This window comes from Stenella coeruleoalba (assembly GCF_951394435.1).
Source record: "Stenella coeruleoalba genome assembly, chromosome: 18".
Taxonomy (NCBI): Eukaryota; Metazoa; Chordata; class Mammalia; order Artiodactyla; family Delphinidae; genus Stenella; species Stenella coeruleoalba.
In genome coordinates, this window is record NC_137164.1 from 63557566 (window position 1) to 63579845 (window position 22280).

General features: G+C 46.9%; 1 protein-coding gene across 5 annotated transcripts in view; it reads right to left on the reverse strand.

Moving 5' to 3' along the window:
- The window catches only part of LOC307176444 (ATP-binding cassette sub-family C member 4), a 214113-nt gene that overhangs the window by 170820 nt on the left and 21013 nt on the right, over positions 1-22280 (reverse strand). The window contains exon 1 of one of the 5 annotated variants that reach the window (XM_079902550.1): positions 1481-1660. The exons of the other annotated variants lie outside the window; for them this stretch is intronic. The gene's annotated coding sequence lies outside the window, so the exon portion shown is untranslated. Of the gene's footprint in view, positions 1-1480; positions 1661-22280 lie in introns of those variants that run through there. 5 annotated transcript variants of the gene reach the window in all.

Consider the following 22280-nt stretch of genomic DNA (forward strand, 5'->3'; position numbering starts at 1 on the left):
AAATTAAAGGAGAGTGACATATATCCAAACTACACATCTGTCTAATTAGAATCCCACATCGACGGCCTTTGTCTTTAAAAAAATTAAAAATTAAAAAAAGAGGCCTACAGAAATAGGTCTACATTTTAAATATATAGAGATATGGGGGAAGAAAATTAGATGCGTGTTCACACACACACACACTCTCCCTCTCTCTCTCTCTCTCTCTCTCTCTCTCTCTCTGTCTCTCAACTCTATATGCTGAGAGGCCCTGGAAGAAGTGACACACTGGTAGCAGGGAGCATTCAAGTCTCCAGATCTTGGTGTTTTGTTTTTTTAACATACACAGTAATCATTTTTTTTATTCTTCTAATGAAAACTTTTGAGGTCAACTCTCAGCAGCTTTCAAATAACACAGTATTATTAACCACAGTCACTATGCTGGGCATTATATCTCCATGACTTATTTCTTTTATCACTGAAGTTTGTGCCTTTTGGTCCCCTTCACCCAGATCTCGGCTTTTTAATATCCTTCCTAAGAGGAACCAGCGCTCCTTGAAGCAATGGCTGATTCCAAGGTTGGTTCAGTGTGTGTCAGCACCTGACAATTAGCTTTTTTCATCATAAGTGCCTGCCTGACGTGCACCCAGCCCTTGACCCCAACAAGGCAGAAGTGCAGGAACAAGCTCACCACGTGCATGTGCTCTCCCTCCCTCCCTCCCTCCCTCCCTCCCTCCCTCTCCCTCTCTCTCTGGGGCTGTGTGACCTCAGGTGTGCCTTGTACCCTTCAGGACATGTGAGTGATAAATCTTGCCATTTCAGAACTCCCTCTTGGTTGTTGCTGAGACATGTCTCACAATCTTAAGAACCACAAGGGCCGGTCCAGCCACAACATGGGCCCCAAAAGAGGAAATTTCTGTGCGGGCTGCTATAACTAGACCAGGTCCAGGTGAGTAGAGCCCCAGGCATTCCCAGCAACAGCATCACCATCGACAGGCCAGGACCAACGGCAGAGAAAGTACAAGATGGGCCTGGACATCTTGCACCCTAAAATAAGGAAGCTCTAAAGTAATCACAAGGATGTGTGCAAAAGACAGAGAAGCCGGCTTGAAGGGCTCTTGCCAGCCAAATCTGGGAGACTTTAGGTATTAAATAAACGTCAGTGAATTATAACCCATTAAATAACAAAAGAATCCATGACTTTATTGCTTCATGAACAGCAGAGAAGGGAAAACTGTTGCAGTCGAGACTGCAAACAAATATAGAAGGAACAGTGGCGTCAGAAAATTATCAATGGAAGTTAAACCTCGTGGATGAAAGCTTGTGTGAACCATGACATTTACATAATCTCAAATTACCTCTCTACAAATTACTTATTATTAATGGAAAAAACAGTAACTGTACAAAGGGCTAAAAAAAACATTATCCAAATCCATTACGCATTATTTAAATAATGATTAATACGCAGAGACAGCCCAAAGGTTAACACCATTCTACTCACTTTGCCAGAGTAAGGAAATTTCCAAGGCCAGACAATAATAACCCGTGAAAGTAGAGACCACACTTCTTTTTTTTTTTGGCTGTGTTGCGTTTTCGTTGTTGCGCGCGGCCTTTCTCTAGCTGTGGCTCTTGAGCTCTAGAGCACAGGCTCCGCAGTTGTGGCGCACGGGCTCAGTTGCTCCATGGCACATGGGATCTTCCTGGACCAGGGATCAAACCCGTGTACCCTGCATTAGCAGGCGGATTCCCAACCACTACGTCACCAGGGAAGCCCCACACTTCTTTTATTGCGTTATTCCTAGCACAATACAGGTAGAAAGGAGATGCTAAAGAATTCTTTGTTGAATAAATGAATGTCTATGAATTATTAAAGAAGCAGTAAGAGAGACTGAGCTTCAGATTTTGCTAACCCTGGTAGCTTGGCACCTCTAAAGATCCCCAGACCAGGAGGCAGAAGACTGGATTCTAGTCCCTCAGTGGTACTGAGGCCCCAGGGCCTCAACTGTCCCCCCCCCATCTCCTTCTCCACTCCAGTTCAGCATCTCCGTGACCCTTAATATCTCTAGGTCTCAATTTCCTTCCAAGGTAAAAGTATAAATCTGCGAGCATCACCACTAAACAGGTTTGAAAAATGTTTTCCCATTTATCCTACACATTCCCTCCCGAAAACGCTCAGGGAATTAACACTGGGATTTACCCTGAAAGGCCCTCTTTAAAAGTCTACTTGCACAGGAAAAGACGCTCAACATCACTCATTGTCAGGGCAATGCAAATGAAAACCACGATGAGATGCCACCTCACATATATTAGGATGGCTGTTATCAGGAAGGAAGGAAGGGAGGGAGGGAGGGAAATAAGTGTTGGCAAGGATGTAGAGAAACGAACTCTTGCACACTGCTGCTGGAAGTGTAAAATGGTATAGTCACAAAGGACAGATACTGTATGATTCCACTTCAATGAAGTACTTAGTCAAATTCAGAGAGAAACAAAGTGGCACTGTGGTTGCCAGGGCGGGAAGGAAGGAGAGTAGGGAGTTAGTGTTTAATGACACACTAAGGCAGGATGAAAAGAGTTCTGGAAATTGGTTGCACAATGATGTGAATGTACTTCACACTACTGAACCACGTGCTTAAAAATGGTCAAGATGGTAAATGTTATTCTATATGCATTTTACCACAATTTTTTACAATGTAATGATACTTTTTAAATGCTGCTTTCTGATTGCATGACCTTGAATTAGCCACATGACCTCTCAGTACTGGCCTCCAGCAAACGGGGAGAACACCTGGAGATAATAACACCTCCTTGGGCTGCTGAGCCATCAACTGAAAGGATCAGTGTTGCTCTGAACACTACAGAGTCCCATCAGACAAAGAGCAGAGGTCACCATGACAGCGATCTTGAGGAATCCCATGTGGGCCCCAGCAGAAAACAGATGAAGTTGCTCAATTAGGCAAATGTCTTTCCCCATAGCTCTTGATTTAAGGACCCTCACAAATCCCTTCACTTCCCAAATCTGGGTACCATCAAGGCACGAAGGTTTGCACTTCCATCAGACGGCAAGCTCACTGACGGGAGCCCAAAGTATGTGTCGCCACCTGGACAGTTAGACACGGAGACCTGAGTCAACTGGCACCCTGACCCCAATTTATCACGGACAGCACCGAGACCACTGCCAAACTAGCCATCCCTCAACCCAGTTCCAACCCAAGAGTCGTCCTCGCCACCATGATAGTCTCTTCTCCCCCCCTCCCACAAGTCTTCATCCACAGCAGCACTTCCCTCCTAACTGTCCCACCAGAGACCACAACTCCCTCTGGGCAATGACAACTCACGTGCTATGTGGGATCTCCACGGGCCTCGCGTGCCACGGTGCCTGGCACAGATCTCACTGGAACCTATCCAGCGTGACATCGGAACACCCACAGTGCTGATGAACTATCTTGAAACGGGTCACCACCCTGGCTTTCCTGGAGTGGCCCACAGCCAAATCCAATTAGACGTGGGTGGCAATGTTCAAGCTAGAATCTTCTCTCCTTTCCTCTGTAACTTTCCCCATTTCTTTTCTTTTTTTTTTTTAAATTAATTTATTTTTTTGGCTGCATCGGGTCCTCACCGCTGCCCATGGGCCCTCTCTAGTTGAGGCGAGCGGGGGCCGCTCCTTGTTGCGGTGCGCGGGCTTCTTATTGCTTTGGCCTCTCTTATAGTGGAGCACGGGCTTCAGTAGCTGTGGCATGCGGGCTCTAGAGTGCAGGCTCAGCAGCCGTGGCGCACGGGCCTAGCCGCCCCGTGGAATGTGGGATCTTCCCGGACCAGGGATCGAACCCGTGTCCCCTGCATTGGCAGGCAGATTCTCAACCACTGCGCCACCAGGGAAGTTCCCCCCATTTCTTAAAACTTGCTCAAAATCCATTTTCTCATCCCTGCTCTTTTTATCCACTTCCTGTTGTAAGTGAAGCAGCAATGCAAGCTGTGTGCCCCCAGCTCCCTCCATACCCTCTACGCTGGGGTCCACCAGAGTCCTCCCAGGCTGTGGGCACTGCAGAGCCTTCCTGCCTCCGAGCTTCCAGGCCTTTTCTGGTTCACCCCTGGCCTTCTTATCTCCCTTTCCTCCCACCGGCTAATCCCCTCCTTTCACTTCTTCATAGTGTCCCTTGTCTTATCACCACACGTCTTCCAAATACTTTTTCCCACGCTACAACCAAGACTGAGAATCTACAGGTACTGTGCATGGGTAACCATCCTCATCGCCTCCTCAAAAATAATTTTTTTAATGAACTTTTATTTGAGTAGAGTTGATTTAGTGTTGTGTTAGTTTCTACTGTTCAGCAAAGTGAATCAGTTATACATATACATATATCCACTCTTTTTTAGATTCTATTCCCATATAGGTCATTACAGAGTACTGAGCACAGTTCTGTGTGCTCTACAGTAGGTTCTTATTACTTATCTATTTTGTATATAGTCGTGTGTATATGTCAATCCCCGTCTCCCAGTTTATCCCTCCCCTCCAAAAAAATGTTTTTGACACATTTGCATGCAATTCAGTTAACACTGAGAATAAAACAAGGAATCACAAGTGAAATATTGCTCATGCTGACCACCTCCTAAGGTTCGGAAGGGATTGAAGCAGTATTGGTGGGAACTAACAAGTAAGGGACCTCACAACCAGCAGGTGACACCTTACCTACCTAGCACAGCACACACGGCCACCACTAGATACAGGACTCAATTCGTCACCAAGATCCCTCTATGCTGGTGAGTGCCTGCGCTGACTCACCTCTGAATATCTGGCCTTTAGTGTCTGTTCCAATCAAACGCTTTCTTCCAAACTATTAAACTTCCTCCCCCATGAGGGATGACAGAGCTCTTGCTTCCACGTTCCAGATATCCCTCCTGAGAGTAAGGAGTGTGGCGATGACTGCCTACCCAAGCAAGCCTTTGATGCTACTCATCGGGACTTGTGAAACCACAGAGCAAAGGAAAGAAACTACCTTACTTGGGTCAAAGAACCATGCCAGCAGCTGAATCAAATGCATGCGAACAAGTAATTCACATTTTCTTAATTAACAGGATGCCTAGGGGACTTCGCTGGCAGTCCAGTGGTTAAGACTCTGTGCTTCCACTGCAGGAGGTGCGGGTTCGATCCCTGGTCGGGGAACTAAGATCCCGCATGCCATGCGGTGTGGCCAAAAACAAGGATGTCTAACTCAAGGTTAAAGAACTGATAGAATTTATAAGTTATCTTGATGCTTTCAGAGTGCGCAGTGTATCGGTGCATGGGAAATAAACATCAATGCGTCTAGGTTAACTTAGGATATATGGCATCTCATAGGGCTTGCAAAGCTGTGCCTCATGCCTCATCAGTAGTCTGGGTCTGCCCGCACTATGTACACCTGATATTTTCTTTTTCTTTTCTTTTTTTTTCAGTATTTATTTAGGCTGCGCCAGGTCTTAGTTGCGGCACACCGTATCTTCATTGCAGCGTGTGGGATCTTTAGTTGCGGCATTCAGACTTCTTAGTTGCAGCATGCATGCGGGATCTAGTTCCCCAACCAGGGACAGAACCCAGGCCCCCTGCATTGGGAGTGTGGAGTCTTACCCATTGGACCACCAGGGAAGTCCCATCCCCTGCTATTTTCTATTCTAGCCTACTTCATTGCAAAAGAAATGCCAGTCATGATATACCCATAATGACAGGAGCATTATTCACAGTACCCAAAAGGTGGAAGCAACGATGAATGAATGGAAAATCAAAGTGTGGTACACATGTACACTGGAATATTACTGAGTCTCAAAGAAGGAAATTCTGACACAGGCTATAACATAGATGAACCTTAAGGATATTATGCTAAGTGAAATAAGCCAGTCACACAGAGACAAATACCGTATGATTCAACTTATATGAAGTATCCAAAGAATCAAAAATGACAGACACAGAAAGTAGAATGGTGACTACCAGGGGAGGGGGGAGGGGAGGGGGAGGGGGGAGGGGAGGGGAGGGGGAGGGGGAGGGGAGGGGGAGGGGGAGGGGAGGGGAGGGGAGGGGAGGGGAGGGGAGGGGAGGGGAGGGGAGGGGAGGGGAGGGGAGGGGAGGGGGGAGGGGAGGGGAGGGGAGGGGAGGGGGGAGGGGTACAGAGTTTCTGTTTTACTGATGAAAAGGATCCTGTGGACCATGATGATGGTTGCACAGCAGTGTAATGTCATTAATTCCACTCAAGTGTACACTTTAAAATGGTTAAGGTGGTAAATATGTTGTGTATTTTACCACAATTTTTAAAACTTATTTTGAAGAAGAAAGAAACACCAGTCGAAATCCACAAAGTTGATTTCGTGCTGCACCAATGGGCTGCGATCTTACATCTGAACCACACTGGTGTAGACAGCTGTCCGCTGGGCACACACAGTCCTCAGCACCGTCATCTCCACAACAGACTGGGGCTCCCTCAAGGGCAGGACAGCCTCGCGGACGCTTCGCACACTCCGTGACCCGCACGGTTCCTGGGACACAGTGAAGCTCAGTGAACACGGAGCCACATGGAAATGACCTCCTTCTGAGGAGGGCTTCCTCCTTCCCCAGCTCACACTTGGCTGCCACCCGGTGTCACTTGTTTTGCATAAAGTGAGAAGGAAGTGACATGTAAAACGACCAAAACAATACAAGTACTTATGCTGTAAAGGCCAATGCCCCACGGAGCCATGTGCCTGACCGGACCAAGGGAGCCCCACACTCCCAGGAGGGCTCACGGATGCCCCGGGAGTGCACAAAGCCACAGAAACACTGGCGCATCTTCCTGGCAAGTTTTATTAAACTGTGGAGCATGCTTAAAAAAAAAAAAAACTCAACACTGAATGAAGAGAACTGGCAAAGACGTGTCATGGCCTCTATAGGTGTCGGGCAGTGTTTACAGTAGGCAGGGATGGGGCTAGAAAACAGAACTGAGGCTCCATTATTGGGAAGCTGTACCCACTTGATGTTGAGGAAGTGTATCTGTGAATGAAGCCATTGCTTTTTCAGCTCTGCTCCCCAAGGCCCCCAAGGAGAGGCTGAAGGAGACACTAAGAAGTGTTGAACTGTTAGCCAAAGCAGCTCCCTGCACTCTCTGACAGAGGCCACTCCCCCAAACCCCTGTGGCTAAGTGCCTTCTTGTCCTCTCCTCGTAGATGGCTAACAGGCATCTCCACTTAGGAGTCCAAGATGGGACTCCTGACTTCCCCACCAAAGTTGCTCTTCCCATTCTCTCTGTAAATGTCAACCTCACAGACGCACTGCTCAAACCAGAAACCTGGTGGTCACTACCCTTGATTCCTCCCTTCCCCTCACCCCCGCAGCCAACCCGCCAACCAGTCCCACAGCTGCTTCCTCCAAAATGCAGCCTGGCCCCAACCACTTGGCATCTTTTGTCACCCTCCCACCACCATCGTCCCGAGACCGAAGCCCCAAGCCGCCATCGGTTCTGAGCTGCAAGAGCCTGCAAACTGTACTGCCTGCTTCCACCCTTGGTTTCCCTATGATCTTTCTACAGAGAAGCCAGAATGCTGTCTTCAAAGTACAAGAGCAGGGCTTCCCTGGTGGCGCAGTGGTTGGGAGTCCGCCTGCCGATGCAGGGGACGCGGGTTCGTGCCCCAGTCTGGGAGGATCCTACATGCCGCGGAGCGGCTGGGCCCGTGAGCCATGGCCGCTGAGCCTGTGCGTCCGGAGCCTGTGCTCCGCAACGGGAGAGGCCACAGCGGTGAGAGGCCCGCGTACTGCAAAAAAAAAAAAAAAAAAAAAAGGTACAAGAGCATGCTGTCCTCCTGCACTAGAATTACACCTACGGTCCTGACCGAGTGCAACTCATGATGGGCCCCTCCCAGCTCACCACCCCATCTCCCGTCCAGCACCTCTGCTCAGCGTTCCAGCCATGCTCTGCTGTGCTGTGCTTCCGCGAGCCTGCCCCGCTCCTGACTGCTGTTCCCTCTGTTGGGAACAGACAGATCCACTTGCTCACTTTCCCCCATCATTACACCTTTTCTCTTCCAGGTCTCAGGCTAATTGTTGCCTCCACAGAAAGGCCTGGACTGCCTTGTCTAAAAAAGCAAACCCAGATTCTCTACTTCCTCCTTCCAACTTTCTTTACCGATTTACTACATTCTATTTGTTGAGGGAAAAAATAATCCACTTATTTATTTCGTCCTCCATGCAAGAGCTCCATGCAGGTAGGACCCAGTCTTTCCGTGGTGGTTCACTGGGCCCGGCACACAGTGAGTCACTCAAAACTCTGCTGAATAAATAAATGAACAACTTGCTGGTGGAGGAGCCGCTGCAAAGAACACACTCACACAACCCTCTCTAAATTTCTCTAGGAGAAGGGGAATGCAAAGGTCAGCTGAGGTCAGTTAATCATTCAACAAGTGCCCTCACCCCACTCAAATAAGTCATTTATTGTTGAAAGAATAATGCATTTGAAAGCGCTTTTAGCTGTGGCAAATTATTAATCATTGTTTAGTGCTCCCTGATTACTGGAGGCTTCCATGACCCAGCCTGGGCAGGGCTGCTGACACAGCGGGTGTAGGGAAGCAGGGTGACCTGGGTCAGAAAGTCCAAGAGCAGGGACTGAGGTGAGGGACAAATGAGAGGCACGCAGACAGATCTCACAGTAAGACCCACCCTACCGCACTGGAACACTTTCCCCTATGGCAGGATTTCTTTTTTGTTTGTTTGTTTTTGTTTTGCCATACGCGGGGCGTCTCACCGCTGTGGCCTCTCCCATTGCGGAGCACAGGCTCCCGACGCGCAGGCTCAGCGGCCATGGCTCACGGGCCCAGCCGCTCCGCGGCACGTGGGATCTTCCCAGACCGGGGCACGAACCCGTGTCCCCCACATCGGCAGGCGGACTCCCAACCACTGCGCCACCAGGGAAGCCCTGGCAGGATTGCTTAAGCTCAGCGGTGCTGACATTTCAGGCTGCATGCTTCCTCGTCACAGGTGGCTCTTCTGTGCTTTGTAGGAGAGTGTGCAGCCTCCCTGGACTCCTTCCTCAAGATGCCAGTAGCAACTCTTCACCCTAAATTGTGACAACCTAAAATGACATTTTGGTAGCAAAATCTCCTAGATCAGAACCACTGCCCTAATCTGTCCTTCTGGAAAAGGCACAGAACTCTACTTCAAAGGTTGGCCCCAGAGAGTAGCACAGCACACTGGCAGCAGTCCTTAGCCACCGAGTCAAGGGTTATGGTTGAAACACATTCCTGTATTCACTGGTTCAATTGTCCTTGAGCAGCTCCGTCTGGGAGCAAGGGATCTATGTTAACAAAGAATTACAATATGATGTGGAAACTGTGGTTGTGAGCTATGCATAGGATCTGCTTCTTGGCTTTTTTGCAGGTCAATGTAGGACGAAGTAGGGCTAAGGGATCAATCCCCCAGCTTACCCATCTTCTATAAAGCACAGGTTCTCAAACTGTGGTCCCCATTGCAGCAACATTAACATCCTGCAACTCGTTAGAAACGCAAATTCTCGGCCCCAACCCTGCCCTATGAAAAATACTCTGTGTGGCCCAGCAAGCTGTACTGTACCAAGTCTTCCAGGCGATGCTGACGCCGGCTGCAGCCTGAGAACCTGCCATAGAGCATGCTTTGGCACACCTTGTCTGTATTTACATCAACAGTCCCAACCCTGGGCTTCCTTAGTGGCGCAGTGGTTAAGAATCCGCCTGCCAGTGCAGGGGACACGGGTTCGCGCCCCGGTCTGGGAAGATCCCACATGCCGCGGGGCAACTAAGCCCGTGCGCCACAACTACTGAAGCCTGCGCTCTAGAGCCCATGCTCCACAACAAGAGAAGCCACAGCAATGACAAGCCCGCGCACCGCAATGAAGAGTAGCCCCTGCTCACCGCAACTAGAGAAAGCCCGTACACCGCAACGAACACCCAACACAGCCATAAGTAAATAAATTTATAAAAAAAAAAAAGAATGAAACTAGACCATTATCTTACACCACACACACTAAAGTTAACTCAAAATGGATTAAAGACTTGAATGTAAGATCTGAAACCATAAAATTCCTAGAAGAAAATACAGACAGTAACCTATCTGACATCAGTCTTAACAATGTTCTTGTGGATCTGACTCCAAAGGCAAGGGAAACAAAAGCAAAAATAAACAAATGGGACTAGAAGGCTTCTGCACAGCAAAGGAACCCATCACCAAAATGAAAAGGCAACCTACTGAATATAAGATATTTGCAAATCACGTATCCAACAAGGGGCTAATATCCAAACTATATAAAGGACTCATACCTCTTCACAAAAAAAATAAAACAATAAAACTGATTAAAAAACAGCAGAAGATCGGAATGGACATTTTTTCCAAAGAAGGCATAAAGATGGCCAACAGACACATGAAAAGATGCTCAACATCACCAATCATTAGGGAAATACAAATCAAAACCACACTGAGGTATCACCTCACATCAGTTAGAATGGCTATCATCAAAAAGACAAGAAATAACAAGTGTCGGAGATGATGTAAAGAAAAGGGAACCCTCATACACAGTAGGTGGGAAGGTAAGTTGGTGCAGCCACTATGGAAAACAGTACGGAGATTCCTCAAAAAGTTAAAAACAGAACTACCACACAGTCTAGCAATTCTACTTTTGGGTATATATCCAAAGGAAATGAAATCTTTATCTCAAAGAGATACCTGTACTCCCATGTTCACTGCAGCATTATTCACAGTAGTCAAGGTAAGGAAACAACCTACCTGTCCAACAAATGAATGGATAAATAAACTGTGATATGTATATGTACATAAGCATATGTATACACACACACACACACACACACACATACATACACACACACATAACACAATGGAATATTCTTCAGCCTTAAAAAAGAAGGGAATCCTGTCATTTGTGACAACTTTGTGAACTTTGTGCTTTCTTTGTGAAAGAGAGAGAAAGACAAATACTGCATGATATCACCTATATGCAGAATCTTTTTTTTTAAAGTCAAACTTATAGAAACAAAAGAAAAGTAGTTGCCAGGAGCCTGGGGATAAAAAGGGAAAGGTTGGTAAAAGGGTACATACTTTCAGCTCTAAGATGAATAAGGTCTGAGAATCCAATATAAAACATGGTGACTATATTTGATAACACTGTATTGTCCAACTGAAATTTGCTAAGATAGAACTTAAATGTTTTCACCCAAAAAAAAGGTGTCCGTGAGATGATGGATGTATACTTAATTTGATGGGAGGAATCTTTCCACAATGCATACATATATCAACTCATCGCATCGTAAACTCCAAATATCCTACAGTTTTGTCGACTGACCTCAGTAAAGCTGGGAAGGAAAAAAAAAAAAAGACTGGCTGCTACTTACCCTCACTCCTCTAAACCCATGGAATTTCCCAAGTCACAGTGTGTGGGCTCCGACTGTTTATGCTGACAAGGTGACTCATGGCTGGCTCCTAAAGGTCATGCTAATGAGGACTCAGGAGGGGGAGTAGCCACACCAGAAGACTAACCGTGGGATTAGAAGGTCGGGCCTGTGAGTCCATGCTTTCAGCCTGACCTCTGTAGAGGGGGGTCTGAAGATGAGATCAGTCACATGGCCAATGGTCCAATCCATGATGCCTACATAATGAAACCCCAATAGGAACTCTGGACACCAAAGCTTGGGGGAGATTTCCTGGTTGGCCATACTCTACCATCGCACACCGATGTGCTGCGAGGGTGACATGTCCTGCCTCCGCAGGGATAAGACAAGGAAGGAAGCCTAGAGTTTGGGACCCTCTCAGACCTCACCCTGTGTGACCCTCCCTTTGACTGGTTCCAATTTGAATCTGTTTGCCATAATAAGCAATTGTGTTCTGTGTGTTGTTCTAATGAATTATTGAATGGGAGGGGGTTGTGCGAATCCTTTAATTTGTAGCCAGTGGGTCAAAAGTGAGGGTGGCCTGGGGAGCCCCGGACTGGGAGCTGGCGTCTGAAGGGAGGGAGGGCAGTCTTGTGGAGGACGAGGCCCTTCACCTGTGCGGTCTGGGTCAACTCCTGGGAGTTGGTGTCAGAACTCAGTGCAGAACTCTGCCCTAGAGCTTAAGATTCCACATCATCAGCTCACATCTCAGGACGACACATGCTTAGCTTCTGCTGGCCGAGAGGTCCCCCCACCAACTGGCTCCTCTGCTCTGACCACCTCCTTCTCCCACAGCCTCTCTGTCCTCCCCGCAGTTAATACACAACTACAGTCCTAGACCTAGTGCCCACCAGCCCATTGCTGTCACTATGAACATTTCTGCCAACACGGAAAGAAGAGACTAGGAATGTTTTAAGAGCTCCCTCCTCTTGCCCGGTGGGCACGGGCTCTATCTAACTCTAGGACAGACTTCTCACATTTTATTCTGTAATGAAATCACCTGAGAAGCTCGTTAAAAATAAACAGACCCCACTCACCAGGGTTCTGACTCCCCAAATCTGGGGCAGAGATGAAGAATCTGCATTTTCAGCAAGCATTCCTCGTGGATTTGGTCTGGAACTGCGTGGAGAATTACCCTTCCAGGAAAGACTGGCGGTGGTAAATGATTGTTGGATCATAGGGGATGAGAGCTAGAACACACTTTGGAAAATCTAGTACAGCCCATGAGCCCCAGAGAGGGAAACTGGCCTAAGATGGCAAGGTCGGTTAAATGATTGAACTAGAACCAAAAACTCAGGCTTTGGGATACCCGGCCTGAGGAACCTTGCAAAAGGGTAGGTCAAAGATCCCTCCCTCCCCCTAGAATCTAGCTGTGGTGGATGCCTGAGGGAAGGACGGGGAAGCAAGGATTTAGGATACTGCCTAGCAGACCAGCTACTGAATGGGAATGCACGGGCCCCTGTCACTGGTGTCCCCTCACGCCCGCCACTCCGGCCACCACTGACCGCTGGCTCAGAAGTGGAACAGGTCTGAGGCTCCAGGCAGCTGTGGAAATTGACAGCAGCAACTGGAACGAGGTAGGAGAAGGGCTGTCAGTGGACAGATTACGAGCACCTGGGGCCATGCCAGTGTGAAGAGGGTAGGACTCAAGTCAGGGACACCTGTGAGGAGAGAACCTGGCCCTGCCTCACACGTAAGGGCATTAGCGATAAACAGTCAACCTGTTCAGGAAACCCAACAGTAAACAGTGCTGGGGAAACATCAACCTTGGTGGGAATCAGAAAAACACAGAGGTGCCATGCCAGACCCAATTTCATTTTTCCTTCCAGTTTGGCCAGGTCAACACAGACACAATTACAGGATTGGCTTATTTCAAATTGATCCAATTTTCCTTTAAAACAACCCAGATGTAGGGACTTCCCCGGTGGTGCAGTGGTTAAGAATCTGCCTGCCAATGCAGGGGACGTGGGTTCGATCCCTGGTCCGGGAAGATCCACATGCTGTGGAGCAACTAAGCCCGTGCACCACAACTACTGAGCCTGCGCTCTAGATCCTGCGAGCCACAACTATTGAAGCCCTCGTGCCTAGAGCCCATGCTCCACAAGAGAAGCCACCGCAATGAGAAACCCGTGCACCGCAACGAAGACCCAATGCAGCCAAAAAATAAATAAATAAAATTTAAAAAACAAAAAAAAAAAAACCCAGATGTGTTTAATACAAAGCCAGTGTATCCTTTGCCTCAGAAATTTAACTTTTAGAAATGTACTCCAGGGACTTCCCTGGCGGTCCAGTGGTGAAGACTCTGTGCTTCCTCTGCAGGGGGCGCAGGTTTGATCCCTAGTCAGGGAACTAAGACCCCCATGCTGTGCGGCGCAGCCAGAAAAAAAAGAAATGTACTCCACAGAGCTAAATTGTAAAGCTTGGGAGAGAAGGCCAGCACTTTCTCTCCCCAGTGCGTAGTCCAGTACCTGGGGCAGAGAAGGATGAATGATTACATGGCTCAGAATTAAAGAATCAGGCCAGAGATGATGATTACACTCAAAATACTACCTTAAAAAAGTAGCCAAGGGGCTTCCCTGGTGGCACAGTGGTTGGGAGTCTGCCTGCCAATGCAGGAGACACGGGTTCGTGCCCCGGTCCGGGAGGATCCCACGTGCCGCGGAGTGGCTGGGCCCGTGAGCCATGGCCACTGAGCCTGTGCGTCCGGAGCCTGTAGTGAGAGGCCCGTGTACCACAAAAAAAAAAAAAAAAAAAAAGGAAGCAGAATGTGAACCCATCAGAGTATGCAGACTAATTGAAACTCTAAAAAAATGAATACAATACAGGTATACCGATGAAGATTTAAAAGAAATAGACACTGAAGAGTTTGAAGTTGACCTTTAATTCTTTTTTTTTTTTTTTTTTTGAGGTGCTAACAATTTATTCAAAAGATGCCAGTTCTGGACCATAGGGATTAGTGAAAAGGAAAAACTGAGGTCAGGGGAGATGCAGTGCATCACAGTGTGATGCATCCTAGCACTGGCTACTGCTTCACAATGAGCTCTGGATAAAAAAGACTGACAGCATTCTCAGTTGGCTTTTTTATTTAGCATGTATTTCTCTGGCAGTGCTGCAAAGAGAAATCATGTTTCTGAGAGGTTACATTAGAGAAAGGGGGAAGAATTTACCTGCCCAGCTCCTTACGAGTCCCCATTTTTCATTGGTTAAGGTTCACCCCATGGGGCCCTAATGCCCCCATACTTCTTTATTGTACCATCTTGGTGGCTGCTTTGGAGGGTAGATCTCATACCGCAGAGTATGGTGTTTTATCCATATCTGAAAGTGGAAAAGTGTCCCATCCTTTTCCTTTAGAAAGGATAGCATAGAATATCCTAAAACCACTGGACCTCTAAAACCTTTAATTCTTTTTGAGGAAAGGGAAGGGCTTATGACTGGGACAGGATACTTGAAGGTGGATGGGGAAGCTGGCAGAACCTTATTTCATAATCTGGATGGTGGTTACAGGGCGTTAACTCTACAATAGTTCTCTAAAGCTATGCCTTTGTTTATATAATATTCTGTGCCTGTTGTATGACACAAAGAGTAAAAAAATTGTGAAGTGAGAAGATGTACAATGTGATTTCAATAGATAATTTAACAGGTGTGTATGTGTATATATAATCATACTGACACTTTCCTACAAAGACCTGTGAAAATTACATAACAAATATATACAGTGACATTAAGAAGAGTGGGTTTTGGTGCTCTTCCTTTTAAAAAAAAAAGGAAAGAGCAATGGTATATTATTTGTATTAGTTTGCTAGGGCTGCTACAACAAAATGCCACAGACTGGGTGGCTTAAACAACGGAAATTTCTCACATTTCTGGAGGCTAAAAGTCCAAGATCAAGGTGTCAGCAGGGTTGGTCTCCTCTGAGGTCTCTCTCCTGGGCTTGCAGCTGGCCGGCCACCTTCTGTGTCTCCTCATAGGCCCTTTTCCTCTGTGTATGTGCATCCCCAGCGTCTCTCTCAGTGTCCGATTTTTCTCTTCTTACAAGGACACCAGTCATACTGGGTTAGGGCCCACCCTAATGTCTTAACTTTCGCTTAATCAACTCTTTAAAGGCTCAATGTCCAAATACAGTCACTTTCTGATGTACTGGGCATTGGGGTTTCAACACATAAGTTTTGCAGGGACACAATTCAGCCCATAACACCATTCTTCACTCATCAGACATGCAAAAAAACGGACACTTCACATCCAGCACGTGAAGTGAGTCGAGGCAAGATTAGCCATGAGGTGGTACACTTGTTGACACTTACAGATGAGTGCTCAGGGGTTCATCATGCAACTCCTTCTACTTTTGTATATGCTTGTCATTTTCCAACATGAGAGAAAAGGAAGACTGAGGGTAAATCCACATCTGTACATAGGTCTTAGATGTTGGGTTATTTTCTCTATAAAAGTGAGTCACCCAACAATTAATACTGGTGTTATCTGTGGTTAGAAATAAAATTAATATCTTTTTCTCTAATCAGCAATGAGTATACTTTTTAAATATTTTAATTAATGAAAAAGAATAAAGGAGTAACAAAAGGAAAGGTGGGAATAATATTAACAGCTGAACTCCATCCACAGCATAGCTCACCTAATACATCACTTGGCCCATTCGTGAGCTGATCCTTCCTTCTCTTATTCCTGGCACATGTTCAGACTATCTCCTAGCCCCCCTGCAGTTAGGGGAGATGGTGTGGCACGGGAGACAGGAGAAGGGCTGTGTGCCACTCACACGCAGGATCCAGGCCTTAAAACCATGAGCACACCTCCTCCACGCTCTCCTCTTCCACCATCAGAACCTGGATGAGGTAGCAACCCAGCCTCGACAAAGCAGAAGACAACAGGAGCCTGGCCTAGACCCATGCATTCGAATCACCTGGAGATCCTGGTCAAATACAAATTCTGATTCACTAAGTCTGTGGCAGGACCTGAGACTATGTTTCTCCCCAGCTCCAGGTGATGGCAATACTGCTGGTCTGCAGACCAGCAAGGCTCTAGGCAGACACCCACCAAAGAGGTTCTCATTTCTGATGACTCAGAGATGGCAGTCAAATGATGAGCAGCAGAAGACACACCAAAAAAGACCCGACCAGGAATAGCCAGCTGGCCTTTCTCTCCTGACCCATGACAAAGTTTAACTCTGACCTATGATTAACTCCGGTCTCAAAGTGCAGCTGGCAAATGAATCCAGAGACAGCTGCAGACAGATTACTTTAGTATGTGTAACGTGATACAAGTTGCCTGGGTTCTATTAAAAACAGTATCTGCCACCCCGAGTCAGAGGACAGCGCTGTCAACAGTGGGATCTCCACAGCACACGAACAGCGACAGCTGGCCTGGCAGAAGAGGACAAGAGGACAAGAAGGTCACACGTGGGCCTTGGGTTCACACACAGGGCCCACCAGAACTCCTGTTCTTACGCACAAGTCCATGTAGAAATTGTTTACTCCCTGAGACCACAGCTATCATTAACAGACTATTTGTCTATATAAAATCTCGGCAAATATTTGCATCACCTCAGCCCTCAACATACTAGCAGTCCGGTGTTTATAAAGGTTTTGTAACCTTTTGTACACTGTGTTTGTCCAAAATTTGCAAGAGGCAGATGAGAACTTGGCAGTAACCCCGTGATACTTTGAGACGCTCTGTTTTGCAGTGGAACCTTCTTGGGTTTAGGGAGAAGTTTACCTAACTTCGTGTTCTTTTGTTATGCACGTAACAGACATTGGCACACAATGTATCAGGGCACACAGTGTGACATGGCTTTGCATGAAACCGGAAGAGGGGAATAGGATTCCCTCAGCCTGCAATCACCATGAAACCAAAGCCTGGGAAACAGGCTGAACATCTCTAGGAAGCCCCGATCCTCCCCCCTCACGCCCCAAGAACTCCCATCGCAAGCTTCTGCCCACTAACTCTAAGAAAAAGCCATCTGAGGGGGAATTCATGAGAAATCTAAATTATTGGATGAACTCAAAAGAGGCACAGGCTGCTTAATCTCAGGGACCCGAGACAACTTCCTTGGGAAAAACATTCTAGAGTTCAGGGCATCTAAGTTATAATGTTTATGTACTTAGGAAAAACATTTCACAGCCAGGGAAGAAAGCACCTTACAGCCTGGCACTGCTGAAATTGCCACAAATTTCACAGTCAAACATGAAATCTAAATCAATCCCCTCTACTTTCAGTGGCCCCACGAGGCCACAGGCTGTCTTTACGGTTTTCATTTCCCCAAAGCATCTAATATATATAATGCAAAGTATGTTCTGGGCAAACCTAAATACTTGCTACTTAACACAAAAACACACATATGCCTAATTTGTGACCCCATTTATTTTATGTCCCCCAAAAGGACAAGAAAAACAGATACTTTGCCACCCAAAAAAATCAGGAAGATGCATCTATTGCAATCATTTATCTCTAACTCAAAAACAATTTATTCAGAACAAGATTCCTATTTATTTGGAATCTCCCCAAAACTTCCAGACTTTTTTTTCCCGAAGTCTCCACACAGCACAGTTCTAATGTTTAGACATTCTCTTTTTCTGATGATTCTTTCAGCATTGACAGTCTAGGGCTCCCTTCAACGCTGATGTGAATTTCAGGGTGCAATTCCATCTTGCCCAGCCTCACTGCAGCTCTGTCAACTTGGCCTAGGTGTGACGTCCTGAGGAGCGACCTCTGTTATTGCTTCCTTTTCTTCCTGGTCCCTCCCCTTGGGGTCATGACTCTTCAGGCCCACCGATCAGACTCAGTTGTGCCTTCAACTCCCCAGAGGATGTCATCGAAAATAAAGAAAGTTAAAATTAAACTCACGATGTTCAACGAGGCGGCATTTGGCGCGTTTCCTTCTGTTCCACTGAGCGAGCTGAGGACCCTAAGACTTTGGTGCAGCACCACTGACCCTCCTGTTCTCTCCAATGCCTCTTGCAGCTGGTTCCAGGATTTTCTTAACAATCTGCTTCAGCTCTTCATGTTTCTGCCCAAACTTTTTTCTCCTCGGGCCTGGCCATCAGGTTCTTCTATATCATCACACAGCAAGGTGACTAATTTTTAAATATTTAAGGCCCCGCAGGAACACTCTGACAGAGACTTCCACCCCTGGTCTAGGTTGCCCTACAATTCACGATTATCTCTTGGCAAATGGTATGAGGTTTGAAGAGGAAGGGCAGTTGATGACACAGCTATGATTTTACTCCAAGTAAACAGAAAAACTAATAAAGTAGGTGAGCCTATTTTTTCATTTCATTTTTATGTCACCACCCTACATGATTAGAAGAAAAGGTAAAGGGTTAAAAAAAAAAGCAATGATTTGAGTTCATATTTCTTTTTTTTTTAATAAGTGCGTAGAGACCACACATCACTTTTTATTTATTTATTTATGGCTGTGTTGGGTCTTTGTTGCTGCGCGCGGGCTTTTCTCTAGTTGCAGCGAGCAGGGGCTACTCTTCATTGCAGTGTGCAGGCTTCTCACTGAGGTGGCTTCTCTTGTTGCAGAGCACGGGCTCTAGGTGCCGTGGACTCAGTAGTTGTGGCTCGCAGGCTCAGCAGTTGTAACTTGCAGGCTCTAGAGCGCAGGCTCAGTAGTTGTGGTGCACGGGCTTAGCTGCTCTGCGGCATGTGGGATCTTCCCAGACCAGGGCTTGCACCCGTGTCCCCTGCATTGGCAGGCGGATTCTTAACCACTGCGCCACCAGAGAAGTCCTTGAGTTCATATTTCTGGTAACTATCCATGAGCTAATAACTGAGAGATTCCTTAAGCTCCACAAACAAAACATAGAAGGCCCAACAGCCCTGAGGCAGAAGGCGTGATGGAAAAATCCCCAGTGCCCACGCTGGCTTTGAACATAAAACCACTCTTCCGCACCAAGTCACTCCTTCTTTATGACTATTCTGTCCATCTTTCTTCTAGGCAACTGTTTAGAGCTCTGAGCTCTCAAAAATCCAGACCTGGAATGTGGGGTTCTTTACATAACACTGAGAAGAGCTGTCCAACATGACAACCCAATTTAAAATGTAACAGGCTTTCTGCCTATTACACAGAGTTAAGGGGGAAAAGCTAATTATAAATTATACACTTTCTATCTGGGCAATACTAAGTCACTAGGACAGACTTTAGGAAAATTCCAGCTAAACCAGTTCATTCTTTGAAGCATTAGGTCAATTATGAACATACCAACCCTCAGCTTGAATAGCTGCATATTCAGAAAGAACAAAAACATCTTCTGAAAAGCCTCTGTACGGGGTCTGTTAAAGGGCTTATTTGATAGGAAGTAAGTTGTGAGAGACGAAACTCCCTAGCGAATCCTAGGACAGGCTAAAACAGCTTCCTTAATAATTTTGGTACCTTCTCCCATTTGCTTTAAAAAAAAAATGTTTCCTATAAGCTTGCAGAGGTGGGAAAAAAGCAACTGAAAACAACACAAGCAGGCTTTGTGAGCAAAGAGAATGCTTTGTAGGGGACACTTTAAGATGGCCTGTCACCTTGGCTCCGGGCTGTGCTGTTTCCCCGCAGCCCTAAACCAGCCCCTGTGATCTGAATGCCCTTTTCAAGGGAATCTGATTCCCTCTCACAAGCCTCTCTACTCCCCGCCCCTCATGGAGGTCACCTGCACTTCATCAGAAGGATGGGGGCACAGAGGTAAGAGAGACCACCGCACACACACCCCACAAAGGGTTAAGAACAGTGAAAGGGCCCCAGGACCCTGCTGTGTAACCCAAGAGCAGAGGAAGGGCCGCTCCCTCTTTCTCCCTCCAAAGAGGCCAGAGACAAATGCGATCTTCCTCCCTCGATCCCCAGGGCAGCAGCCCCCAAACCACAGCACATGCGTAACCCCTTTATGAATACAAAAGGATGCAACACACAAACTCACTTTTTTCACCAGGAATCTCAACAACAGGACTATAGGGAAACCGGGATTATACCATTAATTCGAATTAATGCCTCGGCTTCCTATTCAGCTGGCTTTTCCTGCTGGAGCTAAGCGCGTTCGCTGGCTAGACTAGACAACATTCCCCCAGGTCCCACCACACCTTCAAGAGACCCCTTTAGGTACCGTCTCTCCAGTCCCAAGACTGTCAACATTCCCCCAGGTCCCACCACCGGCTGGGACCAGGCAACCCAGACGCCCACCCACCTAGCCTGCCAGATGCCACCTCCAGGAGGACATACTCTCCCTGTAGCTTTCACAGCCATCATTCTCATGTACATATCACAGGTCAGGGGTTATCTTAGGAGGATACCCGCTCAAGTGGGGATTATAATAGTAATAGGTTTTCACTAATCATTACTCTTGGTAAAAGTCTAGCAAATACTAAAAAGTTTATTAGCATTACTCTGTCCACAGTTCCTGCCCATACTCCACAGCAGGGGGGAGGGGCACATTTTAAGGAAGATGACCTTAGCTCCGTTAGAGTGATCATATTATCATCCAACCTAAGATACTCCTAGGAGTGAAACGGGGTGCTGTTAATAATTACAATGCGATAAGTGATGTATACCAGGACTGTCCTGGGAAAACCAAGAGTTGAGCCACCCGATACAGGCGAAAAGAAAAATTTTTTTAAAAAACAGACTTAGAGGCAGATTGGTTCAAGATGGCAGAGTAGAAGGATGTGTGCTCACTCCCTCTTGCAAGAGCACTGGAATCACAACTAACTGCTGGACAATCATCGACAGGAAGGCACTGGAACTCACCAAAAAAGATACCCCACATCCAAAGACAAAGGAGAAGCTACAATGAGACGGCAGAAGGGGCGCAATCACAATAAAATCAAATCACAAACTGAGGAACCATTATAACACAGAAGTACACCCACTGGAGTGAAGGGTCTGAGCCCTAGGTCAGGATTTCCAACCTGGGGCTCTGGCAACGGGAGGAGGAATTCCTAGAGAATCAGACTTTGAAGGCTAGCGGGATTTGATTGCAGGACTTCGACAGGTCTGGGGGAAAGAGACTCCACTCTTGGAGGGCACACACAAAGTCGTGTGTGCATCAGGACAAAGGGGAAGGAGCAGTGACCCCACAGGAGACGAGACCAGACCTACTTGCTCGTGCTGGAGGGTCTCCTGCAGAGGCAGGGGGCAGCTGTGGCTCATCATGTGGACAAGGACACTGGCAGCAGAAGTTCTGGGAAGTACTCCTAGCTGTGAGCCCTGCCGGAGCCCGCCATTAGCCCCACCAAAGGGCCTGTAGGCTCCAGTGCTGGGTTACCTCAGGCCAAACAACCAATAGGGAGGGAACCCAGCCCTACCCATCAGCAGACAAGCAGATTAAAGTTTTCCTGAGATCTGCCCACCAGACCAGCACCCAGCTCTACCCACCACCAGTCCCTCCCATCAGGAAGCTTGCACAAGACTCTTAGATAGCCTCATCCACCAGGGCAGACAGCAGAAGCAAGAAGAACTACAACCCTGCAGCCTGTGGAATGAAAACCACATTCACAGAAATATAGACAAAATGGAAAGGCAGAGGACTATGTTCCAGATGAAGGAACAAGATAAAACTCCAGAAAAACAACTAAATGAAGTGGAGATAGGCAACCTTCCAGAGAAAGAATTCAGAATAATGATAGTGAAGATGATCCAGGACCTCAGAAAAAGAATGGAGGCAAAGATCGAGAAGATGCAAGAAATGTTTAACAAAGACCTAGAAGACTTAAAGAACAAACAAACAGAGATGAACAATACAAAAACTGAAATGAAAAATATACTAGAAGGAATCAGTAGCAGGATAACTGAGGCAGGAGAACAGATAAGTGACCTGGAAGACAGAATGGTGTAATTCACTGCCACAGAACAGAATAAAGAAGAAAGAATGAAAAGAAATGAATGCAGCCTAAGAGACCTCTGGGACAACATT